This window comes from Canis lupus, chromosome 35 (assembly GCF_003254725.2).
Source record: "Canis lupus dingo isolate Sandy chromosome 35, ASM325472v2, whole genome shotgun sequence".
NCBI classification, from domain to species: Eukaryota; Metazoa; Chordata; class Mammalia; order Carnivora; family Canidae; genus Canis; species Canis lupus.
The window spans coordinates 12196391-12216535 of record NC_064277.1 but is presented as its reverse complement, the minus strand read 5'-3'; positions in this window follow the sequence as shown (position 1 = coordinate 12216535).

The window sequence follows — 20145 nt, the reverse complement described above, 5'->3', positions numbered from 1 at the left end:
TGGTAACATATTTGCAAACAGCAAAAACAAAACTCAGACTATTTAGACTTGTATTATATAAAGGCTATTTTAAAAATTACAATCTCAGTATCACTTAGAAACCTACAGGACACTTTATTGCAGTTAATTTTTGGGTTTTATTTTTCTTGTTGGCACTATACTACAGGATTAGAGTAACATAACATTATTTTATAATTGCATATGGCTTTTCATAATTGGCTTTTAAAAGTACTAAAAATATCCTTTTGGAAGGTGAACATAACTCATCTATTTTTTTCTCCTTGCAACAGTGATCTGGGACAAAAATAATGCCACAGTTGTAACAAAACACTGTTTCTTTGCTGTGCGGAAATCACCTCTCCTCTTTTATTGCTCCCATTGATCTGAGAGTCCCCAGGACAATGACAGCCCCTTGAATGGAATTCTGTCTGAGGACCCATCTCAAGATGTTTCTGGTTCATGATGAGTGAGACAGCACGCAGACCTTCCCCAGCTGGCACCCGCTGGTTCCCTCACTGCCTGCTAGCTTCCTACCAATGACAAAAATAGCACCTGCCCTATAGATACCAGTCAAGGCCCTACTGGGTTATTGATGCCTTCCCTCCGAACCCTGAAGTGCCATTTCCCAAGAGTGTTGATGCCTGACACCAGTGGCCACTCATGGGCATAGCCTCTCCTTGCTGTCTTGTTTCTGCACCATCTCTGGTTCCAATTCTGCTGATAACAATCCCTTTAATTTTTTTTCTTTTGAAATTTTTTTCTTTTATTATTACTATTACAGAGAGCGTGAGTGCATGAGCAGTAGGGGAGGGGAAAAGGCAAAGAGAGACTCTCAAGCAGACTCTCTGGTCAGCATGGAGCCCATTGGGGGCTCCATCTTATGACCCTAAGATCATGACCTGAGATGACATCAGGAGCTGGATGCTTAACCGACTGACACACCTAGGCAACCCATGATCAGTTCATCTAAAAACAGCTTTAATTCAAAATCTAGTTGTAACTTTTCATTCATTATTGATTGGCTGGATTAAACATATATTGGTAATTTACAAGTGTGTATTTGTATGCACAGACTTTTTAAAAATTTTTCCAAATCCTTTCATGAGTTGATTCAATCAAGTTCACCTCCGGTAAACTTCTGCAGCTAAAAAATCCCTGTTATGGTCACAGAGGCAATTATTGCAGAGGCTGTCTTATGCAGTGTGCTTAATAGTGATTGTTTTATATTTAAGCTACATATTCATGCCACACTTTTTCTTTTTTTTAAGATTTTATTTATTTATTTGAGAGAGAGAGAGAGAGAAAGAGCTGGAGAGATAGTAACAGACTGCCAACTCAACAGGGAGCCCAATGTGGGGGCCCCATCCCAGGACCCCAGGATCAGGACCTGAGCCAAAGGTAGACGCTTAACCGACTAAACTACCCAGGTGCCCCTCATGCCACATTTTCCAGAGTCAATTCAACAATCCCTTGGCTCAAAACTGTCTTGTTGGACACCTCTTTGTCCAAAGTGCCATTTGCAATGAAAGCATCTGTGAAGCATGGATGCCTACAGCTTAAGCAGAGTCCCTGCGAATTCTTCAGATTGTGTTGCCATTGTCAGCACGCAGGAGTCAAACTCAGCCTCGAATTATTTCTTAGCTCATTTGCCTTGAGTAGTTAAAATATTAATATTTTCTCTATTCATCCAGCTGTTGATATATACATATGATGGAATATTATTCTGTTTTATAAAAGAAGGAAATACTGCAATATGTGACAACATGGATGAATCTTGAGAACGTTATGCTTAGTGGAAAAAGCCAGTCACAGAAAGACAGATACTGCATACTTCTACCCACATTAATTATCTAAAATAGTCAAATTTATAGAATCAAAGAGTGAAACAGTGGTTTCCAGGGTCTGGGAGGAGAGGAAAATGGCAAGTTATTACTCAACAGGCATAAAGTTTAAGTACAATGAGTAAGCTTTAGAGATCTGCCATATAACATTATACCCATAGTCAACAATAATGTACACTTAAAAATTTTTAAGAGGGTAGATTTCATGTTGTGTTCTTATCACAATAAAATAAATTTTTACAGTGGAAAAAAAAAGATTAAAATTTCCTTACGTGGCAGTTGGAAAGCCTCTTTTCCTTTGATTTTCTCAGGTGTGAAATAGTTTACTACTGGTCCCTATCTTCTTGTCTCCCTGCTGAGGTTCTGAGCTCTGGCAGATATTTGTAAAGCACTTTGTTCTCAGGAGAAAAGTCACACTTAGAAAGGTAAGTGTAATCCACATAACTGCATGAGCGACACATGTTGTCAATGGCCAAGCCCCTGCCTTCACCTGCCGTGCACCCAAACTATACATAATAAAGAGAAACTCACTTTTCAAGCTCAAGTACAAAAGAATAAAGCAACTATTGTGTCTGAGGGCTTCTTGGAAGGTGCGTGAGATAAAGCAGAAAGCAGTGGTTAGTCTTGCGAATCCTTTGAAAAGTCATCAGACCACAATATTCGTGAGAGTCTGCAAACTTGCACTGGCCTTAGCCAGCCTTCCAATTATGCTCATAACTCTCCATATGCTACCTTTGTAAATAGTTTTCCTTGCTCTGCTCTCTTGAACTGGAGATGAAAAGAATCAATAAGACAACTGTTTGACTACTCCTTGGATTTTAATGAACTGCAGTCACAAGCTAATCATATTGCTAACTCATTAATTGCTTTTGAGAGTTCAACATGTTTTTATTATAAATTATACTTTGATTATCATTAGTCAAATAGATTCCTGAGACACAGAGAGAAATAAGACAGTGGATGACTTTAGTCATGAAATAGATGTCAACTGAATAATTTAAACACTTCATTATCTTAATAGCCAACCAATATTGATTGTAGAGTAATAAATGGTTTTTCAATTGGCCATTATTATAACTTTAAAACTATGTACAATTATTTGCGTGGTGTTTGGCATGTAAAATGTGCTCAACAAATGCTAACTCTTCAGTTAGTTGGGTGCTTGGTGGCTCAGTGGGTTAAGCAGCTGCCTTGGGCGCAGGTCAGTATCTCAGGGTCCTGGGATGGAGCCCCAAGTTGGGCTCCCTACTCTGCGACGAGCCTGCTTCTCACTCTCTCTCTGCCTGCCACACCCCCTGCTTGTGGTCTCTCTCTGTCAAATGAATAAATAAATAAATAAATAAATAAATAAATAAATAATCCAGTTAGTTAACATATAGTGTAATATTAGTCTCAGGTATACAATATGGTGATTCAACACTTTCACACATGACCTGGTGCTCATCACAAGTGCATTCCTTGATTCCCATCACTTATGTAGCCCAACCCCTCACCCCCCTTCTTCCCTCTGTTCACTATCAGTTTGCTCTCCAGAGAGTTAAGAGTCTGTTTCTTGGTTTGCCTCTCTCTCTCTCTCTTTTTTTTTTCTTAAATTCCACATATGAGTGAAATCATATGGTATTTGTCTTTCTCTGACTGACTTGTTTTGCTTAGGATAATACTCTAGCTCTATCCATGTAGTGGCAATGGTAAGATTTCATTTGTTTTTATGGCTGCATAATATTCCAGTGTGTGTGTGTGCATCAGTCTTTATCCATTCATATGTATATATACCACATCTTCTTCATTCATTCATCAGTTGATGGACTTTTGGGGTCTTTCCATAATGTGGCCACTGTTGATAATGCTGCTATAAACATCAGGGTCCATGTATCTTTCTGAATTAGTATTTTTGTATATATATATATTTTTAACTGGAATCTTTACCATGAACTCCCTTGGTGGCATTTATTTATTTATTTATTTATTCATTTATTTTTTTGCCATTTTACTCCCTGTATCCAGCAGTTCCTAGCTGCAGGTTGGAGGGTCTGTATTTGCAGAAAGGGTGAGCCTATCACAGACAGCTAAATAGGCATTCAAATTTTTTCTTAGCACAGTTTACAGTGAGGATCTAATACATAAGGTAAAGCGCACACACACACAAACTCAAAACACATTAAGTTTCTTTTAGTTCTGAGAAATCTGGGGTTTTTAAAAGATTTTATTTATCTTTTTTTTTTTAATCTTTTTGAGAAAGAGGGTACACATGAAGGGAAGGGTAAAGGAGGAGGAAGAAAGAATCTCCAGCAGGCTCCATGCTGAGTGGGGAGCCTGACATGGTGCTTGACCTCATAACCCTGAGATCATGACCTGAGACTGTCTCTTAACCAGCTGAGCCACCCAGTCACCCCATAACATTTGTTTTATAAGAGCACCTTTATATCTATGGTTGCTACTGATATCTCTTTTCATCTTAATGATATAAATCTAAATTCTTTTTAAAATGAGCACCAACAAAGGCACATTTTTAACAGTTTTATTAATGTATGATTTATATTCCACATTACACACATTTGTAGTGTATAATTCAATGGCTTTTAGTGTACTTAGGGCACTATGTAATGCTGTTATCACAATCAATTGTAAAACACTGTCATCACTGCAAACAGAAATCCCACACCTCTTGCCTGTTATCTTCGAGCCTTCCTGCCTCTTTCAACTCTATGCATCCATGATTCTATGTATCTATAGATTTGCCTATTCTTAATATTTCATATAACTGAGATCACAGTATATGGACTTCTGTGCCTGACTTCCTTTGCATGTTTTCAAGGTTTATCCAAGTGGTAGCAGGTGTCAGTACTTAATTCCTTTTTATTACTGAATATGAATAGACCACATTTTGTTCATCCATTCATTAATTGATGGACATTTGTATTGTTTTCACTTTTTGGCTACTATGGATAATGCTACTATGAATGTTAGTGGATAAGTGTTGTGCAGACATATGTTTAATTTGTCACCTAGAGGCAGAAGGGAGTATTTATTCATAAATCCCACAAAACAAAACAAATCTCAATTCCATTTATTTACCAGAGGAAATAGTGAGAGAATTTTAAGCACAGCGGAATGAACATTGCATAAGAATCTGTCAGGAGAGCGGACATCCTCCCGATTCTGGCACTAACTAGCCATGTGACCTTGAGCAAAGGACTTCACTTGGGCCCCCTATCTCAAAGGTCAGCTTGCAAGACAGGCATTCAAAACATCTACTGTAAGAGTGACCACAGGTGAGTTTGAGTTAAAATTTAAGACTAAATTTAAAAGTACTTCAAGGTCAAGAAATTTTTTTTTTAAATCCAGTAAATATGAAGATGAACATACAAATAAAAATACTCCTTCAGTTGTTATTGGGAACAATAGAAAGTTGTGTCAGAAATAAAGAAAAAAATATATTCTTGTCATCTTTAAAAATAGCTGATAAATGATTACCAAAAAAAGGAACCATGTAAATGTCTAGGCATACAAAGAGAATAGAGTGGCTTGTTAAACACTTCCACTTTCTACAAAAGATAGCAATTAGATTTGCAAACCTCTCTTTTTTAAATCTAAGCAAATCTTTTTTTTTTAATTACAAAGAAAAGAACATTTCATGAATACAATTGAAGATGTAGCAACTATCTCTAAAGTTGGAACTATTCAAGAGGAGTCTTATGTTTTCATGAGGAAATGTCAAAAATTTAAAAATATCCACATGTAATATTCCTTTGTTCACATTACCTAGTGACCATATCCCTGGTCACAGTAAAAAGTGGCAAGACGTATGGACCATCCTCATGTTTCTTGTTTTTTTTCCCCATCATTGAAAGCTGTCCTTTGTCCAAGGGATACCTCACCCTTACTGCTGTTCAATTTCACTGAAATATTTTCCAATTTCCTGTTAAAATGTAGACAAATAAAGATGTAATAGAACATACTAGAAAGAGAAGGTGGAAAAAAATGGGTAGATTCCTATTTTAAAAGAAAAGTGCTTAGTTAATGGCATGAATTAATGTCCTCATGCCTGAAACACCTTTTGTACTTTTCCTTCCTTGCACTCATAAATCCTTCCATCTTTTTGGGGGTGGGGGGTGGGGGGGTTGCTCAGGAAGTGGTTCTCTTGTGCTATATCAGTCCCAGGCACTGATGAGGGGATAGTTTTCTTACAACTCTAGTGAAAAGACACTGAAATGTTCTCACTGTTACATTTACCAAGGTCTCAATTCTCTTCCCTCCTCTCTCTCTTTATCTTTCTTTCTCTCTCTCTCTCTCTCTCTCTCTCTCTCTCTCTCACACACACACACACACAAATACAGACTTTAAATAAAACCTGTTGTACTGACCAAAGGAAAAACTAGAAATAACAATGAATATCTGATAATATATTTTGCATGTTACCATATGATTTTAATTAATTAAAAAGTAATACAACTGACAAGAAAAAATCACGAAGTGAAGAAAATCATAAAAAGTTTTTTTTTAAAGTCTGAAATCCAATTAATGTGGTCAACATTAAAGTTTTCCTTTAGCAATCAAAATTTCATCCATTTATATTTACCTGAAAAATACCAAGTCTTTGCTTAATGTTGCTTAGGAAAAAAAACAAAACCAAAACCAGCTGTCTCCTGCCCCATCCTCTCCCTAGAGGCAATCATTGTTAACTTTTTTGAGATTCTCTTGATATTTACTTCATATCCCTAAATGCTATATGTTTGTGTTACTATCCTCCAGTTGATATCTATTAGATATTGTTTATGGATTGCCTGCATATACATTGTGAATTTTAATTCTCTTATGCTTCCTACCCTCTCCCTCCAGAACCCTCAATAGATCTCTATCACACTTTTTAGGTATGTCTGTAAAATTGAATTCAATCTGTAAAAATTGAAAAACTATCTTGCTGTGTTGTGGGCAGCTTCTAAAATGGTCTCTAATTATCTCCATGTCCTGGTATGACTGGTATTGTGTGATCCCCTCTCTTCAAGTAACTGGCTCCCAGTCAATAGAATATAGCAACATCAAATAGGTGTCATTTTTGAGGCTAGGTTACAGAGGACTTTACCTGTTGTCTTGTGAGCAGACTTGATTGCTTTCTTGACTTTGATGAAGTAAACTACCAAAATGAAGAGGCCCATGGGGCAAGGAAATGATGGTGGCCCTTGGCAAACAACCAATGAGGAACTGAGTTCCTTTGTTTCCTGTGGGAAACCAAATGCTGCCGACAACCATTGACTGAATAGGGAAGCAGATTCTTCTCCAGTCAAACCTTCAGATGATACAATAGACCTTGGCTTGACACCTTGATTTCTGAGAGACCAGAGTGTAAGACTCAGCTAAGCCATGCTCAAATTCCCGAACCACAGATTGTAAGATAATAAGTGTGCTTGCTTTAAAAAAAAAAAAAAATATATATATATATTTTATTTATTTATTTATTTATTTATTTATTTATTTATTTATTTATTGAGAGAGAGAAAGAGTGAGAGCAGGAGTGGGAGGAACAGACTCCATGCTGAGCAGGGAGCCTGATGTGAGACTCGGTCCCAGGATCCCCAGATCATGACCTGAGCAAAAGGCAGATGCTTAACTGACTGAGCCACCCAGATGCCCCAGATAGGTGTTGCAGCAAAGTTTGGGGTAGTTTGTTATACATCAACAAATAGCAAATAGAGTATATGAATATTGTTAATAATGTTGTATTCTGTGATTACATTTTTTTCTTTTGTGACTTTTTATTCTTTCTGTAATTAATAGTCTCCCCCGCCTTTCCTTAATTTTCTTTGACCCTGTGGCTACATTTCACTACATTTTCCACTAACTCTGTTAACATATTTCCATAATGTATGGTGAAATCTATTCCGATGATCAGTTCCACTTTATTTTTTCTTGAAACAGCCCCCTTTTAAAAATTTCTGTTCAATTTTTAGATCTATACTTGTCTTTCTCTAGTTCTGCTGTGAGACTCTCTGACATCCCTCTGCCCTCATTCTAAGACTCCCTTGCTTCTTCTCTTCCTGTTTTGTATGGCCTTTTTCTAGGATCCTGTGTCTGTATCTTTTTTTATTTTTCTCCCTTGTTTTGGTTGAACACATTCTTTTTTTTTTTTTTTTTTGGTTGAACACATTCTTTATTGGCTTCCTAATTAAGGATTCATGGAAGATAATTTTTTTGAGACTTTGCTCAGTTTATATATGAAATTTTCTTTACACAGTTAATCATTGGGCTTGGAATAAATTTTTATGTAAAGCTTGAAGCCATTAATCTTTTGCTTCTAGCTTCCAATGTTGCTATTGAAATGATGCTAAAATCTTCTCACATCTTCCCTTTCCTTCCTTTCCTTCTGTTTCTTCTCCTCCCTTGCCCTCCCTTCCCTCTCCTTTTCTTTCCTTTTGGTCTTCTCTTCCTTTTTATTCTGTTTTCTAGGAGGTTTCTTCAGTTTCATCCTTCAAGATTTTTTGAATGTTTAATTGGAGTTATGATAATTTTTTTAAATTTTTTTTTATTATTTTTTTATTTATTTATGATAGTCACAGAGAGAGAGAGAGAGGCAGAGACACAGGCAGAGGGAGAAGCAGGCTCCATGCACCGGGAGCCCGACGTGGGATTCGATCCCGGGTCTCCAGGATCATGCCCTGGGCCAAAGGCAGGCACCAAACCGTTACGCCACCCAGGGATCCCGAGTTATGATAATTTTAATTTCCAAGGATACTTCCTAGTTTTCTTGTGGTTGCATTTTTATTGTGTCCTAATCTCATTTTTTTTTGAGGATTGTTTCTATGAATCAGGCATGGCCACTAAAAGGCTTTCTGGACAAAGAGGGTTTACTCATTGGAGGCCCATTAGTCCTGGGTCTAGAAGTTTGGTTGAGTGTGGCTAAAATTTCCAGCTGCCCACCAAAATCCATTCCCCAGCCCTCCTGCAGTTTAATATGGCTTTATGACTGTTTTACACAACAGAATGTTAGTAGAGGTGACTCCTTCCACTTCCAGGCTTGACTCATGAAAACACCATAGTTTACTCCCTTATGTCTGGAATGAGAAGGATTCTGAGTACAATCCTGGAAATCATGTGTTGAAGATGGCAGAGTCTCCATCTGCACAGATGCCTGAATGATGGCATGACTCTTAGTGAGTGAGAATTAAACATGAACGTGTTTTTGGGGGTAGGGTCTCTATTTGTTACAGCAGGTAGCTTTCTCTAAGTGATACACTGGGGAACCCCAAAATATCAGTATCTGTTTGGGTTTTTTTCTGGGTTAATTCACTTTCTTCAGAGATGGATCTCTCAATCTCCTGTCTGGAAGGTTATGTTAAACTATTGGCATTCTGTCATTTGGTGAGTGATAGAAGGTAGGTATGTACTTAATAGACCTGTCTATGGATTGCAGTTTAGAACATCTCTAACATCTTTCTCTGTGCCTGATGTTTTTTTTTTTTTTTTAATTTGGAGCCTCTTTGATGTTCTTTCTCTGAAAAAATTACCTGTTATATTCAGTAGTGGAAAGGAAGAGAAGTGGTCTGATTATCTGGAAAGGATGAAGCACTGAGTATCTAACTGCTCTTAAAATAAATTTTCAATGAACCCACTGTGGTTATACCCTTCCTACCGAGCTTCATTTTACAAAGTATCTTATGCCTCCTATTCCTAAGCTGTTCCTGGGTTTTGCAGGGCAAATGGGTTTGTTCTTATTGGTGTTACCTCCAACAAAATTTAGATTGACCTACCCCTCTTCGGCTAAGTTGTACTATTCCTCCAACTGTTTTCTTCCCATTTTGTGATCAAGGGTTGCAGATTTCATCAAAAAGGGATTTTGAGTTCTGTGTTCTTAGTACAGAGTAGTAGTTCTTAGTACAGAGTAGTTTTCAAGAGGAAAGAGGTGAAGAGATTTTTCCTTGACAGTCCTAAAGGCAGCAACCTGCCTATAATTTTAATTAATCTATGAAGATTAAATACCTAAGCAATTGTTTAAAAAAGAAACAGAGTTAAACCTAGCTAGTTCCAAATAAAGCCACAGGACCTATAAGTTCTTTGTGTTTACTTAACTGCATTGTAAAATAATAAATCAGATGTCTGAGTAGGCACAGAGATTGTGTATCCCATCATATTCACAATCTTAGTCTCATGTGGACATTTTGCAATCTTGAAACATGAGGTCTTATGGTCTCAACACCTTGTCATTCCACAGTCCTACTTTCTCATGGTCTTCGGTCTTATACTCACAAGACTGAGGTCTCTGGGTTAATGGATATGCCCAGCAGTCTCATGGTCTCACAATTTTGTGTTTCTCCATGTGTGAGGTCTCATTGTTTAAAGGTCTAGTAGCTGCATGAGTTTGACACCATAGCCAACCAGGAGGCCGAAGTTGTCAAAGCTTTAGAAACCAAATGTGAAGGATGTCTGGGTGGCTCAGTGGTTGAACATCTGCCTTTGGCTCAGGGCATGATCCCAAGGTCCTGGGATTGAGTCCTATACAGGGCTTCCTGCAGGGAACCTGCTTCTCCCTCTGCCAATGGCTCTGCCTCTCATGAATGAATAAATAAAATCTTTAAAAAAAAAGAACCCAAATGTGAACGAAGACTAACCAGCACCGCAACCATACATTTACCAGGATAATCACAAAGGAAACAACCCCTGTATCCATTGTGATCAAACTTCTGAGCATCAAAGATAAATATAAACAGTTAAAGAATCCAAAGAATAGCAGCTATATCACATACAGGTAATAAGACTGAAAACTGGCTTTCCATAGAATGGAGTCAGAAGACAATGGAATAACATCGTTAAGGTTCTGAAACAAATACAAAACAAAAAACAAGTATTGTCTTAGAATTATATATTCAACAAATTTTTTTTTTAAACAAAGGCAAAGTAAAGACAGTGGTAGATAAACCAAAACTGTGATAATTTGTTGCCACTAGATCCACATTATAAGAAATGCTAAGGGAAACTTCTGACATGATATCAAATGGAACACCCAATCTACAGGAAAGATTAAGAATACTGGGTAACTATGTAACTGTAAGTGTCTGTCTTTTATTGCTTTTCTTAAATTAATTCAAGACAATTAAATATTAATAGTAAAAGTGGTAAATGTACTGTGTGATTTCAACATATATAAAAATAAAATATGTAATAACAGGATAAAAGGAAAGAATATATAAATAGAATGGTATTGTTTTAAGGTTCTTGCGTTGTATATAAAGTTGTATGGTATTAATACAAAGTAACCTAAGTTGTAGTGATGCTTTCTTTTAGTGATAAGTCAAAGATTTGTATTAAAAGCCTTAGAAGAATCACTAGAAAAGTATTACAAATAGATATAACTTAAAAGCCAACAGAAGAGATAGAAACTACTACTGAAAGATACCTAATTAACCCAAAGAACACAAGACGAGAGGAACAAAGCAATAAAGAAAGGACTATATAGGAACCAAATGGGATGATACGAGACCCAAATGTAGCTTATCAGTAATTACATTAAATATAAATGAACTATCTCCTTCAATTAAAGGGCAAAAATTGTCAGATACGACACCAATGAGAACTGGCTGATTGCAAATTGGAAGAGTAATTGCATTTAATTTTGCAGTAGAGAAAATTAATGTGTACAATAATCCCATGTTTAAAGATGATAAAATTCCATCTTTAAACTTTGAAGTGTAATATAGAAAAATTTTCCCATAATTTCTTAAGAGCAGAAAATCCTCTACACTCTGGCCAGTATCTCTGTGGTAACAGCTCTTCACTTGGTCAGGAGAGATAATGCACATGATTTTATAGGCTAAACTATACTTTGGCTTCTATCAGGTATATCTTCTTTGAGCACTGGAAAGGTCAAAATAATATGCATTTTGCCTTTTTTCTCTACGAAGCTTCCAAACAATGACAATAGGAGTTTATAGAACTTAGACTGCAAACTGAGGGAAACACTCAAGTTTCAATTAGTAGAACATTTTGAGATTAGTGACACAATTTCAGAAGTTGGCCTCAGGGGAAATTGGCTATTAATGAATTCAGGCCAAACGGAGACTGGTAGATGGGAGAATGCAGATGCATATGGTTCTCAATCACCACCCTCCTAGAAAAGATAAGACCATTTGAACCAAAACCATAAAATATCAATACATAAAATTTCAATATGATGAAACATTGAGCATAGCACCTTTATACATGTACCAGCTGTTTATTGGAAAATAAGATGCCTGACATGCTTTTCTGACAGTTAAGAAAGCCTATGACTTAACATGAGTGTACCAGTCAGTTCAGGCTAAGCTATACTGTGGTAACAAATGAACCCTCGACTTAGTGGCTCACAATCACAAGAATTTACTGTTCAAGTTCATATGTTTATATGTTTGTTATGGCTCCTTTCCACAATCTCTTCATTTTGAAGGGGTGATCCCAACCTGAAACTCTTTCATCTTAGCAAAGGGACAGGATTGCTCTCAGAACCACACACTGGCTCTTGAACATTCTTCTTGGAGCATCATTTCTGCTCACATTGCACTAGCTTAAGCCAGCCACGCAGTCAAGCCTCTTGTCAATGAGATGGGTACATTTATTCTCCCAAAGTAGGGGCAATGACTATTTGAGAACAAAAATACAATCCACTACATCAACCTAATCTGTAAAAGGCCAGACATGTCAATCTATGCTCTTTGAGAAGCTTGGGTTTCTAAGTGAGACCAGATCGCTGAGTTGGATTTTATTTCAAGGATGGTGATGTGAGGGGATTCCTGGGTGGCTCAGCGGTTTAGCGCCTGCCTTCGGTCCATGATCCTGGAGTCCCGGGATCGAGTCCCACATCCGGCTCCCTGCATGGAGCCTGCTTCTCCCTCTGCCCGGGTCTCTGCCTCTTCTCTGTGTGTGTTACTCATGAACAAATAAACACAATCTTAAAAAAAAAAAAAAAGAACTGTAAGTGTGACAAACTGGAAAGAGTTCTAGATTTCTCTTGCATGGATTTAATTCCAAGCTCCTAATGAAAATGCAAAAGACACAAAGGGGATACAGATGCACATGTCTTTGCGCCTTTCCTTCCTTCTGTCTCACAGTGTATCCTAATTTTGGAGGTCTCAGTACTGTGGAATGTGATGTCTTTGTGGCCAGAGGAATGAGTATTGGTAATTCTGCTCAATTATATGCCCTCAGCTCATTCATGGCCCAGAAACCACTTACACTACCAAATAAGTTAACAGTTTGTCTCCTTGGCAAATTACATCACCTGGGTCTGATGACCAGATTCTGGGCTTTGAAATTCTTGTTGGTCCAGCCTCCAGACAATCTTCCCTCTACTGTTCCTGCATTGGATGATGGCTTAGGAGTTTTTGATTCATATTCATTTAGTATAGTTTTGGCCTTAGCCTACTACAGCCTCAAAGTCAAAATTGTCTCACTATCAATGGATATACAACCACCTGATGATAAGAGCTTTCCAAGTGGTCATATTTTCTTCCTTCTATGTTATCTCTTTGGTTTTCAGCCTATGGTCTGTGGAAAGAGGTGAGTTACATTCTGGTTATATTTTGATGAGAGGGTGCCTGGGAGACTTCATGCCCACCCTAACTCACTCTTTCCATCTAAGATTTGAAAGGATATCTTCTCTCTTATGTAATTTCAGAAGGTGGCAAAATTCTCTCCACAGAAGCTGATGGGAGGGGAACCTGGGTGGCTCAGTCAGTTAAACATCTGCCTTCGGCCTAGGTCATGATCCCAGTGTCCTGGGATCAAGCCCTGTGTGGGGCTCCCCACTCAGTGGGGAGTCTGCTTCTCCCTCTCCCTCTGCTTGTGCTCTCTTGCTCTCTCTCAAATAAATACAATTTTATTTTTTTTTATTTTTTTATTTTTTTTAATAAATACAATTTTACATATATACTTTTTATATACAAAATTATATATATATATATTTTTTTTGAAGCTGATTAGAAAGAATCCCACTGGAGCATTTTCTTCTTCAGGCATAATCTGAGAAACAGAGCATGTGTACCAAGGCACATTTCTCACACACCCTCCATTTCAGGATGGTCAGTGTGCTATGTATCTTACCACATTGTTATCCTCAGAAAAGACTGTCATAGGATTTGAGACCATCATTGATACAGACTATTGAGTTGTTCTAGCCTTTCTGCTTTTTGATTTTCCAGATTGTTTCCTAGCCTCTTTTTCTTTGCCTGGTGTCACTCCAGTCAGCATGAATTTTTAACCTTGCCACTATGGATTGATTCTACTGTAAGAAAGTGTCAGGCTTGAAATTCGTCAAGTAAAATAAAGTCCCACTATCCCTTTTAAAACCTACAGACTTTTCAATGATACAGCAGCATCTGAAGTTGTGATATTCCACAATTTTCAAGACTTTAAAATTTTTGATAGAAAACTGTAGTCATGTTTTCATTGAAATACCAAATCTTACAGTAAGTTGCAAGAAAACATGTACTCTTTCCAATTAAACTCAACAGGCATTTATTAAACATTTTGCATGAATAGAAGATAAAACATGGGGGGGGTGAAGTGGAACAATCTCGCAGAAAAGATTGTCCTGATGGCTGCAGCACAAGGCAGAGTAAATGCAGTAAGAGAGAATGAGAAAAAAGAGATGCCCTGCATGATAAAACTCCTAGAATAAAAGCTGATTTTATAAATGAAGAATTGAAGTTCCAAATCAGTACAGGAGCTTGACTAATATAAAAAGTTAGTCAGTTACAGGGCTGGATCTGGCACTCAAAATTCACTTCTAGTGCCTAACAGAATGGTTATCACAGAAAGACTCAGTGTCTGGTGATTGGGAGCTCTTTTCACTGCACTATGCTAATTTATAAAATTATAGATTTTAAACCTTAGGAGAGCTTTAAAAACATATTGTCTAAAAATTTCATTTTAAATGGGGGAAATTTAAACCCAGAAAAGACAAGTGGCTTATGTAAAGTGACATACAGCAAGTAACTGGTCTAGAATTCAGGTTTTTAAAATTCCTAGCCATTTGAACTTTGGCCATAAAGTATTTTAAAAATAATGTTATATAGAAGATGTGCAAAGAATGTTACCACAAATCAGAAACCAGACCTTTGAGAGAAACTGTTATTCTTCAGTTTCTTATTCAAGTAATAAACATACTAAGCCCCTGTTATATACAATACCTCATCTGGATGCCAAGGAGGATATGGTTCTTAGTCTCAAGAAGTCTTTATTCTGGGCAGCCCTGGTGGCTCAGCAGTTTAGCACCACCTTCACTTCAGCCCAGGGCCTGATCCTGGAGACCCAGGATCAAGTCCCATGTCAGGCTCCCTGCATGGAGCCTGTGTCTCTGCCTATCTCTCTCTCTCTGTGTCTCTCTTGAATAAATAAATAAAATCTTTAAAAATAAATAAATAAAATAAAATCTTTTTTAAAAAAGAAGTCTTTATTTTTTTATTTACCAAATATTTATTAAATCTATACAATGTTGTAGGCACATTGATACAAAACAATTACAAGCACAGCCTTCTACCTCATAGGCTTAAAGTATCTAGGAGCTCTAACAAGACATATAGATAAATAATCATAATTTAGTCAGGATATAAAAAAAAAACAAAGGAGGGGGAAGATGTTGTAGACATTCAGAATAAGGAGAAGTTATTGAAGTCATGTGGATATTGTGAGGTACTCTTGAAGGAGCAGTTGAGGTTGACTTTAGAAGGCTGGTGTTTCGACATAGACAGATGAGCATGAAGGAGACTTTTGGCTCATGCAACAGAGTGAGAAAAGGCTGAGAAGTAGGAAAAGTTCAGTCATCTCTTGGGTCAAAGGAATGGTACAGTTTATATGGAACATAGGTTCCATTTTAGAAAGCAGTAGAAGATAAAGATGGGAGGTAGGTTGGAAACTGATGATGCAGAACCATCAGAGTTTGGAGTTTCTTCTGTAGACTAGGGTTCTTCGGTGTGAGTGTGCATTGAAATTATCCAGAAGGCTTGATGAGACACAGATTACAGGGCACTAACTCTGGAGTGTTGGACTCAGCAAGTATGGGGTGGGGCCTGAGGAACAGCATTTCTCACAAATTTTCAGGTAGCATTGATGTAGGGCCAGTGCTGCACCCTGGGAAGCACAGCAGAAGACAATGGAGAGCCATCAGGTATCTCTCATCAAGGCCGTAATATGGTCAGTAGGAAGTCCGGTGGCAGGGGGTAAAATGGATTGAAGGGAGAAGATGCTGGATGAGACTGAAGGGAGACACAGTCTAGTCCCATGGTGAGCAAGGAAGGCCTAAGCTAAAGTGGTGGCAACAAACATGAAAAGGAACAAGACACATTAGGTATGATATAGAGGTGACATTTACCCAAGGTAACTGAGAAAAATGGTGTATCACCGTGGGACAGGGTCCCAGCTCGGCTTCTCTCTCTGTCCCTCTTCTCTCTCTGTCTCTTTCTCTTCTCTCTCTCTCTCTTTCTCTCTCCTATTTATTGGTCTAATCATTGTTACTTGTCTAAATCCCCTAGCTGAGCTACATTATAAAAATCCACTGCATGTCCCTGAGGTTCCATTTTTCTCAACCTTAAATTGAGAGGAGTTGGATATAATCCATGATTTTTCATCCATTTTATTTTTTTTTAAAAAGAAACAGAAAAAGCTGAGCTGTTTCACTTAAATAGGACCAGGCCCTTGATGTATCTCTGTAGATCTCAAGGGGCTTCTGGGAGAAAAGTTGGGAAAACACTGCAATCTCTGTCTTTTTGGCCCGAGCATAAAGTGATCTCTGAATTATAATTTTGAATTGATAGAATTCTTGCCTGAAAAAAATGTCATAAACTTAGTGGCAGTCAGCGATTCTGGATGCCCAGACAAAAGCTTCAGAAAAAGCCTGTCCTGATTGTTAATTACAAAATAAACAGATTTCAGCATTTCCTGGAATAGATACTGGTTGGGGTTAGCTATACCTATGGAGAGCCAGGGGGAAAGGGTAGGGGTGCAAATAAGAGCCTCACTGATAGTTAATTCTCAGAATTGATCATCAGCTCATCCCTACTTACTCAGAAAATTAGGCTAACACAGATGTTATATTTTTAAATGGAGATTTTAAATGGAGATTTAAATTGGACTTTTAAATCCAATCCATAGTTTGGATTTACTCTGAAAGCAACTTCTTTGTATTTAAAGCACCTTGAATGAGGACATGAGCTTTTTACAGTTACTTGAATGCTTTGATTAGCCAGTTGAACGTAGATTGCTTTTCACCTGTCATGAAATCTTTGCTTTTATTTTGGCCATCGTGCCTCGATATAATCCAGCTCTTTGTCCCAAGAAAGAAATATTCAAAAATTAGTGGAATATTTGCGCTGTATTTATGAGTCATAGAAAATGCCCCCCTTTCTGGGCACACTGACAACAGTAATGCTATTAAATGCCCAGAAAAGAAATGACCAGACACAATTTAATGGCCTCGAGCACCAAAGCTGAATTTGGGTGCCAATAGTCCCTTTTAGAACTATAGCTCTTTTTATGATAAAAAAGTACTTTAGCAATTACAAGTTTCAACAGAAGCAGTAGACGCGTGGGAGGAACTTGAAAACAGGGACAGGCGTAACACTTTCTTGTAGGTGGTTTTCCTTTTCCCCCACATGATGTCAGTTCTGTACGAACTTAATCACAGCACATTAACTTTCTTTGGGGATTTTCATATCTTTTAAAACCCACCTAGTTGCTCATGTCAGTTCCCTTTTTAAAACAAGAACACTTGTTCTGAGCTGGTGATGCTTATCTGAATATGTTCGAAATCTGCTGGGTTCAGGTGGGGCCGACTGCAAGTAGATCCTGGACTTGGACCAAAGAGAAAAATACCAGACAAATTCAGTTGACCTGGCATCTCAGTAGAATTCCTGGAAACATAGAATTATTGTCCTTTTCAAAAGAGCCTAGTGGTGACAACAAATATTCGGCATGAAAGGAGCTCGAGGGAGCAATTTTTTTCTTCACTTCTTCAACTTGTAGAGAAGAAATGGAGTTTTGAGTAAATTTAGGGATTTGCTTATAGTCACATGACTAGTAAGTGGCAGAGGTAGGACAAATAAATTAATGAACGCTATTCTTTATCATCCTATGGTCAAATATAGTGCTGAAAGATTAGACTCTCTGGTGCATCTTTGTAATGTACACTCTTGCTGAGAAAGACCAGATCACCAACACAAGAGTGGGGAGGAGGTTGCTGTGCATGGCACTCTGTCTCCCATCTTTCATTTTCACTTTAAAAACAAAACCAAAGGGATCCCTGGGTGGCGCAGTGGTTTGGCGCCTGCCTTTGGCCCAGGGTGCGATCCTGGAGACCCGGGATCGAATCCCACGTCGGGCTCCCTGCATGGAGCCTGCTTCTCCCTCTGCCTATGTCTCTGCCCCTCTCTCTGTGACTATCATAAATAAATAAAAATTAAAAAAAAAGAAAAAACAAAACCAAAAACTTTTTCATCAGATGTGTATATATTGATGAGATGAGATGAAGAACTTTCAGTGAGTGACAAGAGGATGATAAATTAACTGATTATTTGGGAGTAGACACTATATCAGATAATGCGAATCATTGGCTGCCTTTTCCATGGACCACATTTTACCTCAATAAGCAGGAACCACAAAGATGTTGAACACCTTTCAGTTAATGCTTGAAGCTTGAATATCCACCTAACACACTCTAATTACTTATTAAAAGTTGGTATGTTGAGATACAATATCATATACAGATCTAAGTGTTTGTTTTTATGAGTTTTTAAATATTATTTTCAACATTTTATTATGAAATGTTTTCTAACATACAGAATAATTGAAATATGTGTTCACCAAGCCCCTTTATCCTACCTCTTAGACTCAGGTTGGCTGCGATTCTTGAAAATATAGAGTTTGTCTTTCACCAACTATGGGAAAATTTCAACCATTATTTCTTCAAATAGTTTTTTTTAGGGGGCTTCATTCTCTCTTTCTTATTACTGGACTCCAAAAATTCTGTTTGCCTCTTGATATTGTGCCATGAGTTCCTGAGGCCTTGCATATTATTTGGAATCTACTTTTCTCTATTTCTCAGATTGGATAATTTGCTTCTTTGTCTTCAAGGTCAATAATTCTTCCATAATTTCCCATCTGCTGTTTAGCTCATCTGTTCATTGAATTTTTAATTTTAGATATTTAATTTTTTTCAGGTCTCGGATTTCTATTTGGTTCTTTTTTCCCTCTAGTTTCCGTTTCTTGTCTGTGTTTCCTGCCTTTTCCTTCCTCATGGGCCCGTCACAAACTTTAGCATGGCTGTATAGCTGCTTTAAATTCTTGCCTGCTAATTCCAATATCTGGATCATCCTGGGGTCAGTCTCCACTGCTTGTCTTTTCTCTTGAGTATGTTTCATATTCCCTCTTTCTTTATTGAATAATTTTGGATTATATTCTGGTCAAATGATATGTTGAAAGCACCTTGGATTAGTTTTGTCTGAATTTAGACTTTATATAAGTGGAGTCATACGGTGTCATTTGTGTCGGGCTTCTCTCACTCAGTACGACAATTTTTTTAAAGATTTATTTATTTATTTTAGAGAGAAGCAGGGGGGAGCAGAGGGACAGGGAAAGAGAAAATCTCATGCAGATTCCTCACTGAGCACAGAGCCCGACGCAGGGCTTGATCTCACAACCCTGAGATCATGACCTGAGCTGAAATCAAGAGTCATTTAACTGACTGAGCCACCTAGGTGATCCCCAGTATGATGTTTTTGAAACTCATCCAGGTTGTTGTGTGTATCAGTAGTTCTGTCCTATTTATTACAGAGGACTGTTCTATTATATGAATATGCACAATTTGTGTATTCATGTCCCTAGGAAGTGGCTCCTGGGCTGTTTTCAACTTTTGGCTATTATGAATAAAGCTGCTATGAATATTTTTGTACATGTCAGTCTGTATGTGGACATATGTTATTGTTTCTCTATGTCAATAACTATGAGGGGAATTGCTGGAAGTCAACCAGTTTTCCAAAGTACTTAAGTACTTTATTATTTTACACTCCCACCAGCAGTGTCTGAGCATTCCAGATGTTCCACATCCCTGCCAACACCTGGTGTTGTCAGAGGTTTTCATTTTAGCTATTCTGATGAGCATAAAATGGCATTTTATTGGTTTTAAATTCCATTTTACTGATGACTAATGATGGTGAAAGCTTTTTCATGTGCTTTTTGTCTACTTGTTTATCTTGTGGAATGTCGCTATTCAAAACTTTTGCCAATATTTATTGCATTTTTAAAATCAGTGGTTTGTAGTAATTACATATTCTGGATATGTGTCCTT